Genomic DNA, 12,500 nt, shown 5'->3' with positions numbered 1-12,500 from the left:
CCAATATGAGCCCGAAGCTTCCTTCGTAACTCCCGGAACTTCTTCGTAGTGGCTTCGTTCCATGCCTCATTTCATAGGGAACCTCAAAGTGTCTCTATTTCATTATATTCCATCCATATCTCAATTCCATCATTTAATATCCCTTTGGTGTCATTGACGTAAGAGATGTCGTTTCTAGTCTATCTGTTTCTATTTCTATATATAGAAAGTTAAGAAATCATCATATAATAATCGAGAAATTGCAATAGAAAAGAAAAAAGGGGGTTTGTGATGATTTTGAAATCTTTTCTACTAGGTAATCTATTATCCTTATGCATGAAGATAATAAATTCGGTCGTTGTGGTCAGACTCTATTATGGATTTCTGACCACATTCTCCATAGGGCCCTCTTATATCTTCCTTCTCTGAGCTCGGGTTATGGAATAAGGAACCGAGAAGGAGGTATCAGCAACAACGGGTTTTATTACGGGACAGCTCATGTTGTTCATATCGATCTATTATGCGCCTCTCCATCTAGCATTGGGTAGACCTCATACAATAACTGTCCTAGTTCTACCGTATCTTTTGTTTCATTTCTTCTGGAACAACCACAAAAATGTTTTTGATTATGGATCTACTACCAGAAACTCAATGCGTAATCTCAGCATTCAATATGTATTCCTGAATAATCTCATTTTTCAATTATTAAACCATTTCATTTTACCGAGTTCAACATTAGCCAGATTAGTCAACATTTATATGTTTCGATGCAACAACAAGATGTTATTTGTAACAAGTAGTTTTGTTGGTTGGTTAATTTGTCACAATTTAATCATGAAAAAAATGGGTTGGATTGGTATTATTCTGGATACGGAAAAATAATTATGTTAGATCGAATAAGTACCTTGTGTGAGAATTGAGAAAATCTATGGATCGAATCTTTAGTATTCTCTTATTTATCACCCGTGTCTACTATTTAGGCAGAATGTCGTTGCCTATTGTTACTAAGAAACTAAAAGAAGAAACTGCCGAAAGGGAAGAAAGGGGGGAAAGTGAGGGAGAAACAGATGTAGAAATCGAAACAATTTCCGAAATGAAGGGGACTAAACAGGAAGAAGGATCCATCGAAGAAGACCCTTCCCCTTCCCTTTGTTCGGAAGAAAATTCGAAGTTAGAAATACTTAAACTTAAAGAAGATAAAGACCTCCTCTGGTTTGAAAAACCTCTTGTTACTCTTCTTTTCGACTATAAACAATGGAATCGTCCAGTCCGATATATCAAAAATGATCAATTTGAAGATGTTGTCCGAGACGAAATGTCACACTTTTTTTTTTACATGTGAAAGTGATGGAAAAGAAAGAATCTCTTTTACATATCCACCTAGTTTGTCAATATTTTTGGAAATGATAAAAGGAAAGATACTTATGTCCACAACTGAAAAACCCTCTTCTGAAGAATTGTATAATAATTGGGCTTATACCAACGGGAAAAAAAAGAACATAAACAACGCATTTTTCAATATAATTGATGCTCTAGAAGGGGGTCTCTGAAACTGGATGTACTTGAAAAAAGGATTAGATTATGCAATGATAAGACTGAACAAGACTGCCTGCCTGAAGGGTATGATCCTTTTTTGAACGGAACCCGCCGCGAAAGCAAAAAAAAAAAGTATTTAAACTCAAGTTTGAATATGAATGAGGCTTTCTCAGAAGAAGGTTGGATTTGGATAAACAAATTTCATAATATACTTCCCACAAACTACCAAGAATTTGAAGAAAAAAAGGAAAAATTTGAGAGAAAATACTTCCTTCCAGAAGAAGGAAAACTTAATTCAGAAAATATAACGAAATATTTATTTGATGCGGTTACACCCTATAGACATCATCAAAGAATTATAAAGGAATCCAATGGAATAAAATAAAAACGTAAAGAAGTTCCTCAATGGTCATACAAATTGATTACCAGTTTGGATCAACAAGATGGAACAATTTTAGAAGAAACGGCTGAGGATCATGAAATTAGGTCAAGAAAGGCCAACCATGTAGTCATTTTTACAGATACCGAACGTACAAATAGTACAACGAATACTAATGATGAAGTAGAAGAAGTGTTTGTCCTACGTCATGTGCAGAATTGGATTTTCGTCGAGATATAATCAAAGGATCTATGCGCGCTCAAAGACGTAAAACAGGTATTTGGGAACCGTTTCAAACAAATATCCATTCCCCCCTTTTTTTGGACAGAATCTACAAACAGTTTTTTTTTCTGTTGATACCTCCCGAATTTGGAATCTTCTTTTTAAGAATTGGATGATAAAAATTACGGAATTAAAAAATTCCAGTTTTGAGGAAGAGGCAAAAGAAAAGGCTAAAAAAAGGAAGAAGAAAGGGGAGGAAAATGACCGGCTAGCAGTAGCCGAAAGCTGGGATACTGTTCTATTTGGTCAATCAATAAAGGGTTGCTTGTTAATATCCCACTCGATTTTTAGAAAATATATTGGATTTCCTTCATTGATAATAGCTAAAAACATTAGCCGTATCTTATTATTTCAACCCCCGGAGTGGAATGAGGACTGGAGAGAGTGGGGTAGAGAAATGCATGTTAAATGCACCTATAATGGTGTTCAATTATCCGAAATGGAATTTCCAAAAAATTAACAGAGGGTATTCAAATAAAGATCCTATATCCTTTCTATCTGAAACCTTGGAACAGTTCTAAGAAACGATCTCATCATTAAAATCCAAGGGGAATAAAGGAAAATTCTTGCTTTTTGACAGTCTGGGGGATGAAAACTGAATTTCCTTTTGGTTCTCCTCGAAGACGACCTTCTTTTTTAAAACCCATTTTAAAAGACCTAGAAAAAAGAATAAAAAAAAACATAAAGTTTTCTAGGTCTAAGAGTTTTAAAAGAAAAAACAAAAGGGTTTTTAAAGGACTCAAAAGAAAAAGAAAGCTGGACTCATAAAAAGGATTTTTAAAAAAAAAAAAAAGAATAAAAGAGCTTTGCAAAGTAAATCCAATTCTATTAGTTGGATTGAGAAAAGTATATGAATCGAGTGAAAATAAAAAAATTTCTCTCAAAGAAAATCAGATAGTTCATGAATCGTCCAGTCGAATTAGATCAATGTCTTGGACAAATTATTCACTAACAGAGAAAAAAAAACAGAAGATCTGGATGATAGGACAAGTAAATTAAGAATCAAATTGAAAAAATAATAAATGACAAGAAAAAAACGTTTCTAATTCCAGATAGAAATATTATTCCTAACGATACAAGTTGTAACGATAAAAGATTAGAAGCGCCAAAAAGCTTTTTGCGGATATTCCAAAGAAGAAGTGCTAGATTAATACATAAACGACACTATTTTTTAAACTTTTTGATTGAAAAGATATATATGGACACCCTTCTATATCTCATTAATATTCTCAGGATCAATGCACAATTTTCCCTAGACTTAAAAAAGGGAGAGATTGATGAAAAAAGTTACAATGATGAAATAAAGAAAGAAGAAGTTGAAGAAAAAAAAAGAATTCATGTCATTTCGACTAAAAAGAGGGCACTTTCTAATATTAGTAATAATAATTTACATCATTTTTGTGCCCCAGTTGACTTGTCACAGGCATATGTATTTTACAAATTATCACAAACCCAAGTGATTAACAAATATCACATGAGATTTGTACTTCAATATGATGGAACGTCTTTTTTCTTAAAGATAGAATAAAGAAATTTTTTGGAACACAAGGAATACTTTATTCTGAATCAAGACATTAAAAACTTAGCAATTTTGAAACGAATGGGTGGAAAAATTGGTTAAACAGTCATTATAACTATCAATATAATTTATCTAAGATTACATCGTCTCAATTAGCTCTACAAAAACAACGAAATGGAGTCAATCAAAGTCATACGATTTCAAACAAGGCATCAACAAAATTGGATTCATATGAACAAAAAAATATATTTCATTATAAGAAGCAAAATGCTTATGTAATGGATTCATTATCGAGTAAAACAAATTTTTTTAAAAAACAGTATGGATATGATCTTTTATCACAGAAATATATCAATTATAGAGAAGGTAAGGATTCATATATTTCTCTATCACCATTACAAGTAAAGGGAAGCCGAAAAATTCCCTATAACTACAACACAAATAAACCCCCAATTTTTTATATGCCGGCGGGCATATAGAAATCATTATCTAGGAGAAGATAATATTGTTGATACGGATAAAAATCCGGATAGAAAATATTTTGATTGGAGAATCGTTTCTTTTTGTCTTAGAAAGAAGATCGATATTGAGGCTTGGGCTAACATGGATATTGAGACCCGCATGGATAAAAATACTAAAACAGGAATTAACTATTATTCAATCATTAATCAAATTGATACGAAGGATCTTTCGTATCTTGCGATTGATAAACAAATAAAACCATCCAGTGGAAAAAACTTTTTTTTTGATTGGATGGGAATGAATGAGGAAATACTAAACCGCCCCATATTAAATCTGCACCTTTGGTTCTTCCCAGAATTGTTGGGGCTATATGATACATATAGGATTAAACCTTGGATTATACCAACAAAATCACTTCTTTTCCATTTTAATGGAAATAAAACCACCAGTGAAAATAAAAAGCTACAAAAAAGATCTTGAATTAGAAAATCAAAATCAAGAAGAAAAAGAAGAATCAGACCAAGAAGAATAAGACCAAGAAGATATTTGATCAGATCTATCAAACCAAGAAAAAGAAGTTAACGGGGATGACAGTGACTCATACATGAAAAAGAGTAGAAATCAAAATAAATGGAAGAGTACCACAGAAGCAGATCTAGATTTTTTCCTGAAAAGATACTTTCTTTTTCAACTGAGATGGCATAGTTCTTTGGATCAAAGAATAATTAATAGTATCCAGATATATTGTCTCCTGCTTAGACTGAACAATCCAAAGCAAATTGCGATATCCTCTATTCAAAGAGGAGAAATGCGTGTGGATATATTGTTGATTCAATAAGATCTAAATCTTACAGAATTGATAAACAAAGGAGTATTGATTATTGAACCTGTTCGCCTATCTATAAAAGGAGATGGACTTTTTATTATGTATATAACCATAGTTATTTCACTGGTCCATAAGAGTAATCACCAAACTAATAGAAAAAACCAACAAAAAGAAAACGGTTATAATAATTCTTTTGATGAATCCATTAAAATACATAGACATGAAAGGGTGCTTGAAAAGATAGATGAAAAAAATTATGCTTTTGTTGTTCCTGAAAATATTTTAGCTCCTAGATGTCGTAGAGAATTGAGAACTCAAATTTGTTTAAACTCGGAAAAAAGAAATGTTTTGGATAGAAAGAAAACATTTTACAATAAGAACAACATAAAGAACTGCGGTACTTTTTTGGAGGAGAGCAAGCATCTTGATAAAGATCCAAAGAATTTAGATAGAGATAGAAATAAATTAATGAAATGGAAATTTTTTCTTTGGCCAAATTATCGATTAGAGGATTTAGCTTGTATGACTCGTTATTGGTTTGATACTAGTAATGGAAGTTGTTTCAGTGTGTCAAGGATATATATCTATCCACGATTTACCATCAATTAATGGTAAATCTCCTTCCTATCTATAACGTGCCAGATATGGCATCATATATGAAGGCAAACAAATGTACCCACACATTTGTCTTATATTTATTTATATTCTGTTTTCCCGTATAGGATACTGATTCAATGACCTAAGACTCTTCTTCGGCTCAATTTTTCCCTTACTTTTTTGGGGGGGTTGAAGAACTCGACCAGTCTTTTGTATCTATATCCGAATGAAATTGCAAATTGGATTGATTCATTAAATTTGAAAGTCAAAGGTAGTATATGAAAAAATAAATTTTTTGTGTATACTAGAACCAGATTTTAAAAACCGATATTATTTTTACTGATCGATAAACTCCATTTTTTTATAAAAGAAAAAAAAAGGAGAAGCGCTCTTTTTATGATAAAAAAAGCATTCATCTTAGTTATTTCGCAAGAAGAAAAAGAATAAAACAAGGGGTCAGTTTCCTTTGAATTTCAAGTATTAAGTTTCACCAATAAAATGCGGAGACTCACTTTCCATTTTGAATTTCACAAAAAAAGACTTTTTTATCTCAGAGAGGTATAGGGAAAACTCTGGTAAAACGGCAACGGTTGCTGGCTTATTTGTAAAAAAAAAAAAAGAATACGTTATAAAGAATTAATAGGTCGGTTGGATATTCGGGAGCCAAAGACTAGTTAAGTTAATTTGAAGCTTTAGCTTGAATTATTTGATTTATTAGATTCTGAATTTTTATGAACTTTGTTTCGTTTTCAGCAATTCATGGAATAATGAATTGGGAAAAAAATATGATTGTATCAGCTACAAGAAAAGACCTCATGATAGTCAATATGGGTCCTCACCACCCATCGATGCATAGCGTTCTTCGACTCATCATTACTCTAGATGGTGAAGACGTTATTGACTGTGAACCTATATTAGGTTATTTACATAGAGGGATGGAAAAAATAGCGGAAAACCGAACAATTATACAATATCTGCCTTATGTAACGCGTCGGGATTATTTAGATACTATGTTTACCAAGGCAATAACGGTAAATGGACCAGAACAGTTAGAAAATATTCAAGTTCCTAAAAGAGCCCGTTATATCAGAGTAATTATGTTGGAACTGAGTCGTATAGCCTCTCATTTATTATGGCTTGGCCCTTTTATGGCGGATATAGGTGCGCAAACTCCTTTCTTCTATATTTTCAAAGAGAGAGAATTGATATATGATCTATTCGAAGCTGCCACTGGTATGCGAATGATGCATAATTATTTTCATATCGGAGGAGTAGCTGCTGATCTACCTCATGGCTGGATAGATAAATGTTTATATTTCTGCGATTATTTTTAACCGGGGTTGCTGAATATCAAAAGCTTATTACGCGAAATCCTATTTTTTTTGAACGCATTGATTGGGTAGGCGTTGTTGGTGGAGAGGAGGCAATAAATTGGGGTTTATCAGGGCCAATGATACGAGCTTCCCGAATACAATGGGATCCATAAAAATTATTCAACAAGCTTTGGAAGGAATTCCGGGAGGGCCCTATGAAAATTTAGAAGCCCGACGCTTTGATAAAGCAGGGGATTCTGACTGGAATGATTTTGACTATAGATTTATTAATAAAAAAACATCTCCCAGTCTTGAATTGTCAAAACAAGAACTTTATGTGAGAGTAGAAGCCCCAAAGGGGGAATTGGGAATTTTTCTGATAGGGGATCATAATGCTTTTCCTTGGAGATGGAAAATTCGTCCTCCGGGTTTTATCAATTTCCAAATTCTTCCTCAGTTATTTAAAAGAATGAAATTGGCGGACATTATGACGATACTAGGTAGTATAGATATCATTATGGGAGAAGTTGATCGTTAATATGATAATTGATACGACAGAATTACAGGCTATCAATTCTTTTTTCAGATTGGAATCCTTAAAGGGGGTCTACGGTCTTATATGGTTGCTTGTCCCTATTTTTACTCCTGTATTGGGAATCACGATAGGAATACTAGTTATTGTGTGTTTAGAAAGAAAAATATCTGCGGGGGTACAACAACGTATTGGATCCGAATACGCGGGTCCTTTGAGAATTCTTCAAGCTCTAGCAGACTAGACAAAATTACTTTTTAAAGAGGATCTTCTCCCATCTAGAGGGGATATCCTTTTATTCAGTCTCGGACCCTCTATAGCAGTCATATCCATTTTACTAAGTTATTCAGTAATTCCTTTTGGATATCGTCTTGTTTTATCTGATCTCAGTATAGGTGTTTTTTTATGGATTTCTTTTCCAAGTATTGCTCCTATTGGACTTCTTATGTCAAGATATGGGTCAAATAATAAATATTCTTTTTTGGATGGTCTACGAGCTGCTGCTCAATCGATTAGTTATGAAATACCATTAACTCCATGTGTGTTATCAATATCTTTACGTGCGATTCGTTGGGGCATGAACTTTTACTTAATTTTTTCTAGGAAAGAAGTTGAATGGAGTGAATAGAGATCCTCGTTTTTTTAGTCGTCATTCTGGGTGATGACCTAAACCAGATAGTTATATGAGTGAAACAAAACAACTTCTAAATTACCTGTAAAAAGGTTGAGACTCATTCCCTATGTACAAGAGTTAAGAAAAAAAAGAGAAATTACCCCAAGGTTGGTTGATTAGTCATCACGGTTTGAAGCGGGTAGAAAAGATCAACTGGCTAGAGTTTTGTTTTAACTATTCTATTATATTGTATGTATTACCATACCGGGGATCGAGCAAAAATGAGTGGACGGTTAGGAACACCAAAATACACAAAGGATTAGTAACGGAGATAATGTAAGTTACCAAAAAAGGTATTTCTGCATAAACGGAATCATAATGGGGCTTCAAGTTGGTGGAAACGATAAAGTAGTACTTCCCCACGATCCTGATCTTGATTATGGTCCTATCCACAGGTGAAATAAATAATTATCAGGAACGAAGTAATCCTTTTTTTTTATCCCACTTTTACTTTTCTTAGAAAGAAGAATAGGAACGAAATAAATAGGTTGAAATACCTACTTAGACAACGAGTATTTTATTCAAGGATTAAGTTATTACTGAATAAAGACAAACTTAAATTAAAAAGGATAAGATCAATTCGGAAGCACCCTTTTTTATATTATAGCAGACGGAATTGCATTGGTTTAAGTTTTGACTCCTCGATACATCTTGATCTATCTAACACATATCGAGATAATACCAAACCAGTCCTTAGATTTAGTTACGTCCATCGAGGAGCCATATGAGGCTGAAGTCTCATGTACGGTTTTGCAATAGCGATGGAAGCAGTGATGTTATCACCTACTATAATTATCTAACAGTTCATGTACAGTTGATATAGTTGAGGCGCAGTCAAAATATGGTTTTTGGGGGTGGAATCTGTGGCGTCAACCTATAGGTTTTGCAGTTTTTGTAATTTATTCCCTAGCAGAATGTGAGAGGTTACCCTTTGATTTACCAAAAGCCGAAGAAGAATTAGTAGCAGGTTATCAAACCGAATATTCAAGTATAAAACTTGGTTTATTTTATGTTGCTTCCTATCTAAATCTACTAGTTTCTTCATTATTTGTAACAGTTCTTTATTTAGGGGGTTGGAATATTTCTGTTCCGTACATATTTCTTCCTCATTTCGAAATTTCTGAAGTGGGTGGAGTTTTTGGAATGACAATTGGTATTTTTATTACATTAGCTAAAGCTTATTTGTTCATGTTCATTCCTATTACAACAAGATGGACTTTACCTAGGATGAGAATGGATCAACTATTAAATCTTGGGTGGAAGTTTCTTTTACCTATTTCTCTAGGGAATCTATTATTGACAACTTCTTTCCAACTCTTTTCACTCTAAGGGCATACGATATTCTATTCTCGATTTAGAACTTCTCTCAAACAAGAGAAAGAAACTTAAAATTATCATAGATATTCACGATATGCTCCCTATGGTAACTGGGTTCATTAATTATGGTCAACAAACAGTAAGATCTGCAAGATATATTGGTCAAAGTTTCATGATTACCTTATCCCACACGAATCGTTTACCCTTAACTATTCAATATCCTTATGAAGAATTGATCACATCAGAGCGTTTCCGCGGTGGAATCCACTTTGAATTTGATAAATGCATTGCTTGTGAAGTATGTGTTCGTGTATGCCCTATAGATATGCCCGTATTTGATTGGAAATTGGAAACGGATATTCGAAAAAAGCGATTGCTTAACTATAGTATTGATTTTGGAGTCTGTATTTTTTGTGGGAACTGCGTCGAGTATTGTCCAACAAACTGTTTATCAATGACTGAAGAATATGAACTTTCTACATATGATCGTCACGAATTGAATTATAATCAAATTGCTTTGGGTCGGTTACCAATGACAGTAATTGGAGATTACACGATTCGAACCATTATGAATTCTACTCAAATAAAAAAAGCCACGGGTAAACTCCTTGATTCAAGAACTATTACCGATTACTAAGATTCCGTTTTAATCTAAAAGAGCGGAGCTTCTTTTATTTTGTTCGGTTAATAACTAAAACAAAACGCGCTCTTATTGATTGGTGATATGCGAGAATCACGGCTTACTATTCGCGAGAATTTCTATATATAAGAAATCGGATAGAGAAATGGAATGAATTAATCTATCTACATCAACCCACACCCCATATAGGATTAAATTATATAAGTAACTTATCATAAAAATAGGGTAACTTTTTTTTCTGGTCTAGTCAATAAGATTATGAAACATTTCGACTTATTTATCTCTTATTTTACATATAATAGATTTAACTGGACCAATACATGATTTTCTTTTAGTTTTTTTGGGATTGGGTCTTATAGTAGGAGGTCTAGGAGTGGTATTACTTACTATCCTATTTTTTCTGCCTTTTCATTGGGATTGGTTCTTGTTTGTATATCCTTATTTCATATTCCATCGAATTCCCATTTTGTAGCTGCTGCACAACTCCTTATTTATGTGGGAGCCATAAATGTCTTAATTATATTCGTTGTTATGTTCATGAACGACTCAGATTATTACAATGATTTCAGTTTTTGGACTGTTGGGGATGGGGTAACTTCACTGGTTTGTACAAGTATTTTTGTTTCACTAATAACTATTATTCCAGATACGTCATGGTGCGGGGTTATTTGGACTACAAGATCAAACCAGATTTTGGAGCAAGATTTGATAAATAAAGGTCAACAAATCGGGATTCATTTATCAACTGATTTTTTCCTTCCTTTTGAGCTTATTTCTATAATTCTTTTAGTTTCTTTGATAGGTGCAATTGCTATGGATCGTCAGTAATAAATACCGAGAAAAAAGAATTATTTTGTTCTGGCTTAGCCTATCCATTTTCCTTCAATTCCATGGTCAGATTTTTCAGGTATAAAACGTAAAATTTTTCTTTTAGTTCAATCTAGTACCAATATCTTCCTTAGTTCTGTACTTGTTAGATTCGAGTCAACCAAATTCGTTAAGGTTGAATTGTTGTTCATATTGAAATTAAAGAAATTCAGATTGAGGAGGGTTTGGTTAATGTTGCTTGAACATGAACTTGTTTTGAGTGCCTATTTATTTTCTATTGGTATTTATGGATTGATTACAAGTCGAAATATGGTTAGAGAACTTATGTGTCTTGAGCTTATATTGAATGCAGTTAATATGAATTTCATAACATTTTCTGACTTGTTTGATAGTCGTCAATTAAAATGAGACATTTTTTCCATTTTTGTTATAGCTATTGCAGCCGCTGAAGCAGCTATTGGGCCAGCTATTGTTTCGTCCATTTATCGTAACAAAAAATCAATTCATATCAATCAATCGAATTTGTTGAATAAATAATGGTAATTAGATTAATGTGTTAATCATACAAATAATGAATAAAATATTTATCAATGCAAATTAATATTATATACGACAGAAGGGACTATGTTTGCTAAAGAGTAATAAATCAAAGTATCTTGGCCCTCTCTCATGACCAAATATATAAGTTAATTTTTTAGAAAACAATTTTGGTTATTTATTGATTCGTCTAGTGTCTACAATATATGATTCCGTTTTTTTACTAGATCGAAAATTTATGATGTTCAAAAAGTGGATAGATCCAATGTCACATTCAGTAAAGATTTATGATACATGCATAGGGTGCACTCAATGTGTACGAGTCTTCCCCACAGATGTATTAGAAATGATACCTTGGGACGGATGTAAAGCTAAGAAAATAGCTTCTGCTCCAAGAACAGAAGACTGTGTGGGTTGTAAGAGATGTGAATCCGCTTGTCCAACAAATTTCTTGAGTGTCCGAGTTTATTTATGGCATGAGACAACTCGCAGCATGGGTCTAGCTTATTGATATGTTCCAGAAAGCTTAACTTGAATCCATTTTATCTTTACCGACAAAACCCCGTGCTCAAAATAGGCTATTTTCTCGAGTACGGGGTTTTCTGGTCAAAGTGTATCTTATCTTGTCTTTACTACGAATTTTTTTCCTTGGTTAACAATAATTGTTGTTTTGCCGATATTCGCGGGTTTTTCCATTTTCTTTATCCCTCATAGAGGAAATAAGGTCATCCGATGGTATACTATATCTATATGCCTATTGGAACTACTTCTAACGACCTATGTATTCTGTTATCATTTCCAATTGGACGATCCATTAATTCAATTAGAACAGGATTTAAAATGGATTAATTTTTTTGATTTTCACTGGAGACTCGGAATCGATGGAATTTCCATAGGACCCATTTTATTGACGGGATTCATCACAACTTTAGCTACTTTAGAGGCCCGGCCAGTTACTCGAGATTCACGACTGTTCCATTTCTTAATGTTAGCAATGTACATCGGTCAAATAGGACCTTTTCCTTCTCGAGATCTTTTACCTTTTTTTTTATCATGTGGGACTTAGAATTAATTCATGTT

At 33.3% G+C, this 12,500-nt stretch overlaps 2 pseudogenes; both read left to right on the top strand.

Moving 5' to 3' along the window:
- The first annotated feature begins 265 nt into the window (after positions 1 to 265).
- Positions 266 to 3,905, top strand: LOC113317369 (annotated as a pseudogene).
- Positions 3,906 to 3,973: 68 nt separating this feature from the next.
- Positions 3,974 to 5,592, top strand: LOC113316096 (annotated as a pseudogene).
- The last annotated feature ends 6,908 nt before the right edge of the window (positions 5,593 to 12,500 follow it).

This window comes from Papaver somniferum, chromosome 10 (genome assembly GCF_003573695.1).
Source record: "Papaver somniferum cultivar HN1 chromosome 10, ASM357369v1, whole genome shotgun sequence".
NCBI classification, from domain to species: Eukaryota; Viridiplantae; Streptophyta; class Magnoliopsida; order Ranunculales; family Papaveraceae; genus Papaver; species Papaver somniferum.
This window is presented reverse-complemented; position numbering and strand designations above follow the sequence as displayed.